This window comes from Equus przewalskii, chromosome 3 (assembly GCF_037783145.1).
Source record: "Equus przewalskii isolate Varuska chromosome 3, EquPr2, whole genome shotgun sequence".
Classification (NCBI taxonomy): domain Eukaryota; kingdom Metazoa; phylum Chordata; class Mammalia; order Perissodactyla; family Equidae; genus Equus; species Equus przewalskii.
Window position 1 is genome coordinate 60,127,287 of NC_091833.1, and position 14,251 is coordinate 60,141,537.

General features: G+C 41.4%; 1 long non-coding RNA gene across 1 annotated transcript; it reads left to right on the plus strand.

The window, feature by feature from the left end:
- The first annotated feature begins 7,340 nt into the window (after positions 1-7,340).
- Positions 7,341-8,213, plus strand: LOC139082649 (uncharacterized). The gene is made up of 2 exons (XR_011538856.1): positions 7,341-7,479; positions 7,639-8,213. It is a non-coding gene; the product is annotated as an uncharacterized lncRNA (long non-coding RNA).
- Positions 8,214-14,251: the final 6,038 nt, after the last annotated feature.

A 14,251-nucleotide genomic window follows, 5' to 3' on the forward strand; every position in this document is an offset into this window, starting at 1 on the left:
CTTGTTTTTAATGAATTCACATGTAATTGTAAACACTTTCCTGTGTTGCTACACAGTCTTCATGATTATTAGTTTAATGCCTGCATAATTTTCTTTCAAATGGATGCAGTATAGTCTATTCAGCCATTCTCCAATTGTTAAACATGTATATTATTTCCAGTGTTTCATTATTATAGATAACGCTGTGGTTAATAACTTTGTGCATGTAGCTCGTTTTACACAAATCTTTTAAATTATACATTTTCTAAGGATAAAATCCCAGGAACGGGATTACGGAACTGGCTCACATGACTGTGGAGATCTTTAGTAGCAAGCTGGAGACCCAGGAGAGCCGATGCCGTCGTTCCAGTCTGAGTCTGAGTCCAAAGGCAGGAGAAGATGATGTCCCAGCTCAAAGACAGGGAAGCAGAGACAGAGAATTCTTTCTTCCTCAGGTTTTTGGTCTATGAAGGCCTTCAGTGGATTGAGTGAGGCCCACTCACATTGAGGGGGCAGTCTGCTTCACTCAGTCCACTGATCAAACACCAATCTCATCCAGAGACGCCCTCACAGACACACCCAGAAATAACGCTTAACCAAATATCTGGGCACTCCATGACCAAGTTGACACATAGAATTAACCATCACAGGGCTGAATATTTTTTATGGCAATTTGCTTTTCAGAACTGAGCATACGAATTTCGCCATAAACTCACAAGTTTGAGTGCAATCATTTCTAAGTTTTGCTAAAGGTAAACAATGGTGCTTCCATGCTATTTTAATACGCGTTTCTTTGATTAGTATCTCCCCTACCTCATTTTATTTGTAAAGTAAGGAAATTGAGGTCCAGAAAACTAACTGGGTATATGATCTGGTTAATAACCCAGCCAGGGCCAGAACCCATGATCCCTGGCTCCTTCCAGTGTTTTCCAGTTTTGCCATGACTATATCTTCGGTTGGTTTTACTGCAGACAATCCCTGGTTGCTCCCCTCTTTTCTTGTGTGGCAAACAGACCCTAAAGTGCCCCCACCCCCGGTGATTTCCCGCCTCCTGGTGTTCACGCCTTCGTGTGGCCACCTCCCTGTGAGAGCAGGCAGGATCTGTGACTTGCTTTGAACCAAAAGAATATGGCTAAGGTGATGGCGTGTTCCTCCTGTGATTATATCACGTTATATCAAATTCCATGTTAGTCGACTGGAACAAGAGATTCTCCTTGCAGGCTTGACGAAGCCAGCAGCCATGCTGAGGGAATGCACATGGCAAGGAACTTTGGGTGGCCCGTAGGATCTATAGACAGCTTCACCTGATGGCTCAAAAGGCAGGCCTTTCAATCATGCAGCTACAAGAAAATAAATATTGCAACAACCTGAGTTAGCTTGGAAGCAGATTCTCTGAGATGTAGTTGGGCTTCTGGATGAGAATGCAGCCCAGCCAACACCCAGCCACAGGCCTGCGGAATCCTGAGCTGAGGACCCAGGACAGCTGTGCCCGGACTCTTCACCCAGGAAAACTGTAAGATAATAAATGCGGGTTCTTTTAAGCCACTGTTTGTGGTCATTTGTTCCAAGGCATACAAAATGAACACACTAGGCTTCTTGGAAAACTTTACTTTCATATTCCACTACTCCGGAAAAGTCTGGATTTCCACCAGTGGGTTCAATCCAGAGAAGAGTCAAGATGTCTTATGAAAACATGTGACCCATGGGTTTATGTTGCCTGACTTAGTAACTGAGAGACCAAGGATGTTAGTGAATTCATGTTTGTATCTGTCTGCCATATCCTGTGCAAACAGCTCGAACTGAGCAAATAAAGTGCTTGTTGTTTTCACTACATCCTCCACTTCATTGTGATTAAAGGGAAAATATCTTCTGGGGCTTCAAAAGAATAAGACGACTGTTCTGAGACAACAAGTTAGTGCCCTGGGGATTTACTCATGTATCAGGATATATTACCGAGAGCAGCCCCTGACGACCGTCTCTCTCCAACCAAAGGCAAGGGTGAGGCTTATATAGGCAAAAGCCACAAAGTTTCACCAGGCAAGGTGATGGGTCAATCTAAACAAGTCCTTGGCTCGTCGATTCAGGATTGGTTGGTTGTCGTGGAGCTTGGGGGGTTGATTGCTGAACTCGCAGTTCCCGTCTTGAGTCTAAATAGCACAGTCACAAATTCACACCAGGCTGTTCTGCTCACTCTGACCAGTTTTCTGTGAAGCGATTGCTCTGGTTGCTTGTTCTTCACGGGGCCTCACTGTTTGCTGTCTGACACCCTTCAGGCTCAGTGTCCTACCGTGGGCAAGTCCTATGCACACACTCAAGGCTCAGAGAAAATTCCTTCATCAATTAGCATAGTGAATTAATAGGGCATTGGCTTCAAGGCAGTTTTAATTTAAAAGGAATTTAAAATTTGTGCTAGGAAGAAATAGCAAAATCATGCCTCTGATCCAGTGATTTAGGCTTAACTGCTAATTAAAATCATCTGGGGAGCCTTTAAAACATAGGAAGCTTGTGGCCCCACTCCAGACCAATTAAATCAAAATCTCTGGGTGAGAGACCGTGCTATTGATAGGTTTGAAATCTCCCCGGGTGATTCTAATGTGCAGCCAGGCTCGAGTACTGCTGATCTAATTGTTTACCCTGCAAAAGTGAAGGGAGATTGCTTGGTAAGACTTTAACTGCTATTTGCACTGGTATAGCCGTAAGCACGAGAGGCCAATTCAGAAACCTAACATTTTTAGATTTAGATGAGGAAACTGCCAACTACGCCCAAAGAGTATTAACAGAGACCAGAAAGTCTGATGTCGACAGATTAAATACACGTACTTCTCCATTTGCATGTTTAATGAGCGTCTCAAAACTTAACATTTCCAATATAGGTTCCTTATATTCCCCTCAATCTGTTCCTCTTATGATCTTTCCTATCGGATTAAATGTCAATTTCATTCTACCAGTCTCCTTCTGCAAGAAAAAAACCAACTTGACTTCTCTTTTTCTCGTTCCCCACGTCTGATCCATCAGAAAATCTTGACTCGACTTTCCAAACATCCAGAATTGAACCCCTTCTTATTCCTCCATTTCTACTTCCATAATCTCGGCCATATTATTTTTCATCAGTCTCCCCATTTCCTCCTTTACCTATATTGCAGCAATTCTTAAAATTTTTTATCACAGGATCCTTTTACACTGCTAAAAATTATTGAAGATCCCAAAAAACTTTTGCTTAATTGGATTATATCTATTGATATTTACTGTATTAGAAACAGACAAATATTTAAGATACTTACTAATCACTTAAAAATAAGAATATACCTGTTATATGTTAACATCAATAACATATTTTTAAAGCTTTTATTTTGAAATAATTATAAACTCACAAGAAATTTAAAAATAATAGAGAGATCCCATGTTCCCATTGTCCAGCTTCCCCTCGTGGTGACATCTTACTTAACTATAGAGCATTATCAAAACCAAGAAATTGATAATAAATAACATATTTTAAAGAATATTAACTATAGATCCCCAAACAAACAAACAAAATTACTGAATGGCATTGTTTTACTTATTTGCAAATCTCTTTAACGTTTGGCTTAATAGAAGACAGCTGGATTTTCATATCTGCTTCTGCAGTCAATATGCTATGAAATGTTTTGTCAGCTGAAGTATATGAAAAAATCCAGCCTCATATAGACGTGTAGTTGAGAAAGGATGGAGTATTTTAATAGCCTTTTTTAGATAATTGTGGATATTCTTCTTTGATACTATGCCAAAACTTGACAAATGGTAGTTCTTTTTGTTGTTGTTTTTGGTGAGAAAGATTGTCCCTGAACTGACATCTGTACCGATCTTCCTCTATTTTGTATGTGGGATGTGCCACAGCCTGGCTTGATGAGCCGTGTGTCCGTCCATGCCCGGGATCCGGGCCTGTGAACCCCAAGCCACTGAAGCAGAGCACACAAATTTAACTGCTATGCCACCAGGCTAGCCCTGACAAATTGTAGTTCGTAAAGGATAGAAGACATGGAGAATTTAAACCACGTCAATAAACTTTTCATGCTGTTAGGACCACCAGGAACACACCTATAACTGGACAAAGTCAGGTTTGCTGAATGTTCCAGTCTAGCTGACGGCAGCCCCAGCTGATAACACACGGAGCAGAAGGCTCACCCAGCTGAGCCCACTCAACCTACAGACCTGTGAAATGTCGTAAGAGGTTATTGTTGTTTTAAGTCACTGACTTTAGAGATAATAGGTTTCCTGGCAATGAATAACCCAAAACATTGCCAACCAAGGAATTAAAGTTTAGCTGTGTTAATCAGAATCGAAGGATAATTTCAGGAAGGGCTCATACTTCCCAGAGACGTTTTCTAAGCATACACTGTTAGTCATGAAAGTCTTTCTCTGTTTTGGGATTTTTGACATGTCTTCAAGTTGTAAGTAAGTATTTGGGGATTTTTGTTGTTGTCACTGTTGCGTTTGTTTTTAAACAATTGCTGATGCTGGACGTGAACTCACACGCAGGTATGATTAGGGTTCCATAAATCTCTAAGAATCATTGTTTTAAATTTCAATGTTTACCTCTGTAGGACTCAAAACCCCTTTAATCTGTATTTTAATGATCAAAACATAGGCATAAAGTCCTTAATCCCTGGGTTAGTCTCGACGCTTAAGCATTATGAGGGACTTTAGACATTAATTGCAACCTCAAAACCACTTGCCTCGCAGGTGTCTGCTGAAATGCTCCAGGAAGGAGGGCAGTGCTCCTAGAAGCAGCCAGTTGTGTTTTCAGAAAAATATGTGTTTGAAAGTGTTTTTTCTTTTTTTAAAGATTACATTTTTCCTTTTTCTCCCCAAAGCCCCCCAGTACATGGTTGGGTATTTTTAGTTGTAGGTCCTTCTAGTTGTGGCATGTGGGACGCCGCCTCAGCATGGCCTGATGAGCGGTGCCATGTCCGTGCCCAGGATCCGACCTGGCAAAACCCTGGGCCACCGAAGCGGGGTGCACACAGTTAAGCACTCGGCCACTGGCCGGCCCCCAGGAAAGTTTTTATTTGTGTAAGCATCAGTCTGGTAGAAGGATCTGGAGTCAGAAGATTTGAATTTCAATTCCAGGCTCTAAGATTTGTGTGGTCATCTGAGCTTCCTGCCACCCCGCTCTTCAGGAGCCCTAACCACCTGCACAGGTGTGTTGAGATTCTGGGGGCTAATTAACATAAAAACAAAAATTCGGAATTATTTTAACATAACCCTCAGCACAGTGTTAAACTAAATGATACAAAACTCTTTATTACTGATTATAAACTATTTCTTCTCCCAGATGAAGATAGTTTTAGACATGCATTTTTTGGTAAGCAGATTGGTTTCATTATTATATTTTATTTTAATTTTAAGCTGTTTCAAATGATCTACCATTAGCTGTGCTTACCCTTGGGAGTTCCACTTTCTATTGACATGGTGCACCAGGAAAGTTTTGAGAGAAATTTTGGAAACAAATCTAACTGCCAAGGCTATTACTATTCAGTATCCTTTGAGGTTTTTCTTATGGTCATGAGATACTTTTGTAGTTAAAAAAAAAAACAATAAATACATATTTTAAAACCAAACTACAGTTTAATGTCCCTTTTAGAAAGGGCCGCTACACCTCAATAAATTATTTTTTAAATCCATTAGATGTCACCCTGAGCAAATGGCCCTGTGTTTTAACAGTAGCTGCTAGAAAATGCTGATCCCTCATCACCAACTAGCTAGAAATAGGGATGTTCTCTGGCCACAGGGAAACGCTGACTTCCAGGTGAAAGGAAGCAGAATATGCCACCCCAAAATAAGCCATTTCAGCATATTATTATTTTGAATTAAAGTTACTCAAGAAATAGCTGGTACAAAGAGGACACTCTGACCCTCCTTTGTCCCCTTGAAAGCAGGAAATAAATTTTTCATGTGAAAGTTATCCTCCCTGGACCAGGAGGATAGACAGCATCCTTATCACCAGAGATAGATTTAGGGTGTATAAAGAAACCTTATTACTTCTTCACCGTTTTACTACCCCTAGCTCAAACTCTTTTGTCTTGTCAATTCTTCATAAATTTATTGTTTCTTTGACTAAAAGCTATAAAGGCTGCCTACTTTGCTTTGCATCTCACATTTTTATGGGGTCCCTGTATGTACAAAATTAAATTTGTTTTTCTCCTGTTAATCTGTCTCATGTCAGTTTAATTATTAGATCAGCCAGAGAACCCAGACAGGAAGAAGGGAAAAGTTTTCCACCCGTACATGAGGAAAGTCCCCATAGAATGCCTGCCGGTGCTGGTGCCAAGTGGTGTGAATCAGGAAAGATGGAGAGGCACAAACACAGAGATGGAGGCAGAGCATCTGGGGGAGGCAAGGCTAAACTGAGACCCAGAGTTAGGAAAGGGATCCTCCCAGCAGAAACTGGGCACACCATGGCCACAGTTACACTCCTTAATTCTGGGCCGTGCGTTTATGAGTATTAGCTGCCCAGCCTTGACAACTGGTTTTGGGTCCAAATTTTCTACCTTCACAAAATGTTTCTAGCACCTAGAAAGGAGATCTGAAGGAAAAAAAAATCCAGCCCAAATCTGATCAAGCCTCTGGATCTACCTACTAAATTATAGGAGTTACAGAGCCCAGAGGAATGTGTTAAATGACAGCAGTTTGCAATCAGCAAAATCCAGACTGGGACTCTACAGGACAAACGACCTGGTTTCTTCAAGAAATAAATTATGAGACAAACAGAAAGAGATGAAGGGGAAATCTACAGATTATGAGAGGTTTAAGAGACATACCAACTAATTGCAATGTATAGAATTTATTTGGATCCCTAAATAAAGAAACTCTTAAAAACACACACACACAAGCAGAGATGTGTGAATAATGACTAGATATTTGATGATATTAAGGAGTTACTATTTTTAGGTATGATAATGATATTAAGGTTCTTTTGTGTTTAAATCCTCAGAGAAATATATTGAAATATTTACTGAGATTTGTTTTAAAATGAGGGCAGTGGGTGATGATCACCTGAGGGTTCATTGTACTATTCTCTGGAATGTCCCTGGAAGGACAGGCCTTGTCCAGCTGCACACCTATTGTGACCATCTGGCCACATCTGTCCTCTCAGCTGCTGACACAAGAGTCAGGCAGTTTCAGATATTTCCCATGGAATTTTCCACTGTGTTTTTTTCCTTGTAGAAGATTTATCTGTTCTGATTAGGAAGGGTTTGGGTTTTATAAACTTCCTGGTTTCAGATATAAGCAAGGGAGACTGGGCAGAGTTCCTGAGTCACATTGCAAGCCTGAGTCACGCTGAGCCCTGAAACCACGGGGTTTGAGGTAGGAGAGCAGTGAGCCTGCCGTGCTGTTCTACCCAGCACAGAATTCCCCGGCAGCAGCTTCCTGTTGGATCTTCCTGTTTGTTCCGGAGGGGTATGAAAAGAGAGAAATAGGATCAATTGAAATGCTTGAGAAAGGAAAGAAAATCTTGGTTAAGTGAGTAGTTTCTGGAGAGACAAAATAAAATAATGCTGTGACAGCAGAGTCCCAGATTCCCCAAACCTCTTTACTAGATGCATGAGTTGTGTAAAACCACGGCAATAAAGATTTCTTTGCATGGGGATTTTATTTTACTTCTTTCCCCTACATATACAGGCATCTTTCTTCCTCAACACATATTCTCAAATGCAAGAACCTGGATGGGATCTTCTAGGACAGAGGGAGTCTGGACAGAGGATGGCATCTACTCTGGAATCACAGACACCAAGTGATATCTCAGCTCCACCCCTTACCAACTGTGCAGCTTCGAATAAAATGCTTAAATGTTCCCCTATCTGCAAATCAGGGTTCAATGCAGCACCTACTTTGTAAAGTTGCTGGGAAGACTAAATGAGATAAAGCTTAAGTGAGATTAAATGAGATAATGCTTAGCGCAGTGTCCGCCGCATAGTAAGCTATGACAAAGTTCATCACAGGATCTGCTGCCAGAAGTCCCCTAGGTCAGCGCTCCCAAACTTCTATGTGTATACAAATCACCTGGAGACCTTGTTGAAAAGCGCCTTCAAGGTGCAGAGTTTCAGGTTGGGAAGATGAAAAAGTTCTGGAGATGGAGTGGTGAGGTTGCACAACAATGTGAATGTACTTAATGCCACTGAACTGTACATTTAAAAATGGTTAAAGTGGTAAATTTTAACATTTTTTATCATAATAAAAAACTTTTTTTAAAAAAAGCACATTCAGTAGCATTTCTAGCATGCTCCTGGGTGAGACTGATGATGCTGGTTTGAAGACAGCGCTTTGAGTAGCCAGATTCCCTAGACAATGAACCACTACCTTCAAATTCGTATTGCACTTTACAGCTTACACAAGGCATTTCTATGTCCCGGTCTCCAGATCCCCACAGTAATGGCACACAGCCCTGTCTCTAGATCCCCACAATAACAGCACACTGTCTTGTCTCCAGATCCCCACAGTAAGGGCGTGTGGTCCTGTCTCTAGAGCAAATAAAATTCTTCCTCACCTGCAGACAACACTCTGATCTCGAGTAGAAGCCCTTTATATCAAACCAGGGCTGTCTCTATAGAGGCAGATAGGGTCTTACTTCAGGGCCTCTTCACTTCTTGTTTTGACTGTTTTTTTGAAGCCAAGTCTCCCAGGCAAATGCTTCCCGCATCAACTTAGGCCTTGCCTTCCCCATTTGTGTTTATGGTTCAGGCTAAAGAAAGGCCCTCCAACTTAAATAGGGAGCATCTGCTTTGCCCGTTGGATGCTTATCTGTCCTTGATCTCGTAGGGCGCACTTCAAACATTTCGTCTGTATTTACATCTTACTGACAGGACACATGGAAAACTGCTTTGTCGTGTCTGTTGAGAGTGGGACATGACAGCATTTGTTGGAATTCTAGTCTTTGTTTAGTTGTCACTGCTACCTATCTGCAAGTAAAAACAGGACCGGGAGCTCCCCACTACACTTTGCGAGCTTCACGATCAACATCACCCCAAAGTGACAGCTCTCCCAGTGTGTCCTACTTGTGAGAGATTCTTCTTCCCAGGAAAGTTACAAGTACGGCCCTAATTAGTGCATTTGCTAACGGCAGTTTCCTGTCCTGGATGCTCATACAGGTTTAGGCTTTGGGCTGTCCTTATTGTATATCTTTCCTTGGGGTAATCTGGTGTAATTCTGCAGTAATGTGTCCATTTGCCGAGCCACTGGGAACACATACAAAGTCACTGGGCCATCCTTAACTCCATTCAAAAGAGTCAATTGTCAGCTTTCCCAATCCTTGGAGGAACCATGTTGCAGAGGCCAAAGCGCCTGCTGCTGGCCCCTCCAATAGTAGGACGCTCCAGCAACCACCCACAGCGGGAATTCTCAAGGGTCCCAAATCTCAAAAAGGAAGGAGGCAGGACAGGCACCCCAGGGTTCAGGTCCACGTTAGAACATCTGGGCCCATCTCAGATCAACTGAATTAGAATGTCTAGGGGTGAAACCTGGGCATCAACAATTATTTCAAAAAGTAAGTCTGATGTGTGGCCATGTTGAAAACCTCTACCTGAGAGAGTTTCTGTTTTGCGTTGTTTTTACCTTAATCAGAGGAAAAATTATAGTTGGAGACCAAGAGGCTAGAGCTATGATCATCACAAAACGTAAACTCCAAGGTTTTTAACGATCAAATGTGAACACTTGTGTCTGAGCTAAGCAGCAGTTCTAACCACTGTAACCCTGTGGTGAGTGCGGTTACCCCGAGGGCGAGGATAATTCGCTCTTGGGTGGGAGCACAGAACCAAGGGCCAGCCGCCACCTTGGGAACCCCTGGGCTGCTGACCTGTCCATGAGGGGAAGGACCTGGACGGAAGGGGGGTTTGGTGTGCCCCACTCACAGGAAATGCTTGCCAAATACTGGCTGGATGCATTAAATTTTGAAATAAAAAGGGTTTTAACTATAAAAGAGAATTTCAAAAATGAATCTCTTTACCCGGGAGATAAGCTTGGGATGAAGTGCTCCATGCAGCAGCGCGTCAAGGCAGCAGAACTGGGCAGAGTGATAACACGTTTACCAAAGCCGCTGCCAACGAGTGTGGATTAGAACCTGAGTTCTGGATTTCCTGGTCCCTTTGGCATACTCACACTCCATCAGGAGTACTCGTTTGGACATGCTTTTGAAAGTAGAGATCTCCAACGACAAGGAGTTTTACCCACAACACTTAAACACTCTTTAAAGCCATTCTCCTAAATGGATTTAAAGCCATATTCTAAGCAGAGTCCCTTTTGCCACGTAAGGTAACATACTCACAGGTTCCCAGGATGAGCATCTGGACGTCTTTGAGGAGGACCCTTATTCTGCTCCCCCCCGCAATCGGTTAAAGCGTCTGAGATAAATCTGAGGCAGCTTGTCCAGGCACCATCACTTGGGAACTTGGAACTTGGGAACTCTGCTGGACAGATAGCAGCTTTGTAAAAAATGCTGAGTCAGAATCTCCTAGGACGGGCCTCAGAACGCGTAGGTGGTGTGTTCATTTCCCACGGCTGCTGCAACGAATTACCACAAACTCAGTGGCTTAAAACAGCTTGAATTTATCATCTTAAAGTTCTGTAGGTCAGAAATCCGACAGAGATCTCCCTGGGCTAAACCCAAGGTCTGGGTAGGGCTGCTTTTCTTTCTGGAGGCCCTAGGGGAGAACCTGTTTCCTCGTCTTTTCCAGCTTCCAGAGGCCACCCACATTCCTTGGCTCATGACCCCTTCCTCCATCTTCAGAGCCAGCAACAGCAGGTTGAGTTCTTCTCATATCACTTCACTGACGTGCTCTTCTGCCTCCCTCCTCCATTTTTAAGAATCTTTGCGATTACATTGGGCCCACTTGGTTAATGCAGGATACTCTTGACGTCTCAAGGCCCTTAACTTAATCACACCTGCAAAGTCCCTTTTGCCACGTAAGGTAACATATTCACAGGTTCCCAGGATGAGCATCTGGACGTCTTTGAGGAGGACCCTTATTCTGCCCCCCCGCAATTGGTTAAAGCGTCTGAGATAAATCTGAGGCAGCTTGTCCAGGCACCATCACTTGGGAACTTGGAACTTGGGAACTCTGCTGGGTGTCAAAGGCCCTCTCCTCCCCCTATCACTCATTTCCAGCCTAGATTTCCTTCTAATGAAATTCTCATGGTTCTGACCCCCCGTGCGTTGTCTTTCCCAGCCCCACCTTCTACCTGGGTGGAGAGTGAGACCTCCAGGTGATGTTCATTTATTCTCTCAGAAATACTTGTTGAGTGTCTCTATTTTTTGCTTTCTTCATTTGGAGAAGAGTTTGGTTATAAGCCCTTACTAATCGATAAATGCCTTCTTAGACATTATTCGGTTGGGGTTACTACAATAGTACATTCCCTACAGTCTCAGTCAGAAAATGTACCAGTGGTCCATACGTTTAAGAACCTAAATAGGTTAAACTATCAATTTTTAAAAATATCTTTTTTACCTGGGGTCTTTTGGTTGAAAGGAACTAACGCTTGTTAACACAAGCAAGTGAGGGAGGGGAGGGTTTCTTATAAAGACACGGACAGAGCAGTAAGAGAGCTAGAATTGAAGAGCAGAAAATGTGGTAGTTTGGCATCATGCACTTTGGAATTGGGGAGAGGGGAGATATTTTGGGATCCAAAATCATCCTTGGAATATCAGCAGCGGAATGTTCTAGATCTTTACTCTAAAGTGTTCTCCTGAACATTAGCCAGCAAATTATGCTCACTTTTGGGATAAATGCAAGTCTTTTAAAACCCACTAAAGTCATTGGCAACTACTGATATATATTTTAATATTCTTTTCTTGAAGGTAATATATACAATAAAAAATTCAAAGAGTATATAGAGGTATAAAACGAAAAAAAAGTCTCTATTCTTCTACAGAGAAACCATCGATAATAGTTCGTATATCCCTCCAAAATTGTTTAAAGGTATACATAAGCATATCAGTACACATCTTTTTAAAAGCACATATGAAGTTATATGATTTATTTCTTGCTTTTTTTCACCAAACAAAATACTTTGGTGATTTTTTCATATTCCTACACATAAAACTACTTCATTCTTTTTAATGGCTTAATATATCCCATTATATGGATTACCATAGTTTATTTAACTAATCCCCAACTAAGGACCATTTAGATGACCAATTTGTTACAAATATAAACAATAAAGCATTAAATATTCTTGTGCATTTTTCTTTGCCCCCTTGTATGATTATACAGGTAACACAATTTCCTAGAAGTGGAATTGCTGAGTCAAAAAGTATGTGCATTTTAGATGTTGTCTAAATGTTTCTATTCGTTTGTATTTCTTGTATCAAACTGCTTATTCATCTTCTTAGTCTGTTTTTCTATTGAGTACTCATCTTTTTCTTATTTATTTTTAAGAGCTTTTTATATACAAAGGAAATTATTCATCTGACATGAGTTGAAATTCCCACCCCTCATTTTGACATTTTTCTTTTGACATCATTAACTACTGAAGTTGTCTCGTTCCTAAGGGAGAACTGAAAACGTGGAGATTTTTGCTCACCTGTTTTGGCTTCAGAATCACCCAGCCAGGTAGGAACCTAGATCACCACTGTACATACAGACTTTTCCTCCACTTCCTGCCTCATCATCCTTCAATAGGACTGAACTATTTCTGGTTCCACAAATCCACCATATTATTTCTCACTTCCATGTTTTTGCTCATACTGTCCCCTCTGCCTAGAGTGTCTTTTCTGCCCTTCCCATTGAACATTGGTAAATACTGCGTATCACCTAAGACCCAGCAGAGTCATCTTTTCCTCCAGGAAGACTTCTGAGCTAAATGTTCCTCTTCTGTATCCCACAACACCCTGTGCACATCTATATCATTGCACTTTCCACCCTGTATTTTAAATATTCATGAGTCTGTCTTTCATGTTAGACTGTGATTTCCTCAAGGGCAGGAAATACATCTTATCTATTTTTTTGTTCTCCCCAGGCTCACAATAAATGTTTGTTAAAGGAAGGAGGGTAAGAAAGGAGGAAGGAAGGAAGGTAGGAAGGAAGGAAGCGGGGAGGGAGTAAAGGAGGGAGGGAAGGAGGGAGGGAAGGAGGGAAGAACGGAAGTCAAGACCAGGCCAGGCCAGGTCTCCTCTCAGTGGTCTCTACCTTCTGTTTCCTTACCTCTGTGGCGTATCCTTCACTTACTAAAAAGGCATTTGAAAGTCGTCATCTTCTTATGTTCCCAGGTAGTCCTCTGAGACCCTCTAGGGCTGTGCAATACAAAGAAATAATTTGTCCTTCAATCCCTATTTCACTCTTTTAAAACCTTGTATTTATAACACTATTTGTATTTACAACATTTACAACAGTAAAGTATTTCCCTTAGCTCACAATTTGGATCAGACATTACATTATTTATGATATGTTCTACTTTTGTATAGCATTTTGCAATTTTAAAGTCATTTTCCTATAAATTTTAGTTGATCTTCATACAACCCTGTGAAGTTCCTAGAGCTGGTAACAGAAATCCCATTTCAAAGATGGAGAAACTGAGACTCAGAGATATTTTAGTTACTTGCTATAGGTCACACAACTATTACCTGTGGAGCCAGGACTGAAACCCAGTCCTTTTGACTTAAATTCAGTGGTCTTTCTACTGTTCCATCCTGCCCCTCCATTCCCAGTGGAAGTTGGATTTCGATTATAAGGTTATGTTAATCATTAGTTTCAGCCTGCTCGTACAATTACATTTGCATCTGTTATGTGCTTAAAACTCTGAGAATGACCCGAAATAAGAACAGTTTCTATTTGTTACTTGTCAGCAGCAGCACTTCCCTCCCTTTAATCTAAGAACCACACATTTCTTTTCGCAGATAAGAATCCGGCCAGGTGGGACACTGTGGAACGTGGTAGCAGGTAAGACAGTTGTTCCTGGTCCTTTGGTCCGCCATCTTTCATCACATCCTATTTTCTCTTCTTTTGCTCTCATCTTTAAGCCAATAAACTATTAAGCATCTATTAAAATTAGTGTTTACAAAGAGTTTGTAGTTGCATAGTTACCACATTATGTAAAAGAAAAAAAAAGCAAAGCCACTAAGATTTCAGCTACATAATTAATATGCTAAAGAAAAGACTAGAAAGAAATGCATCAAAAAGTCACCAGTGGTTATCTCTAAGTGTTAGGGTCATGAGTTGTTCTTATTTCCATCTTCATTCATACACATGCGTTTTTAAAATAAGTTTATTGAGATATAATTCACAATCCATAAAGTTCATCCTTG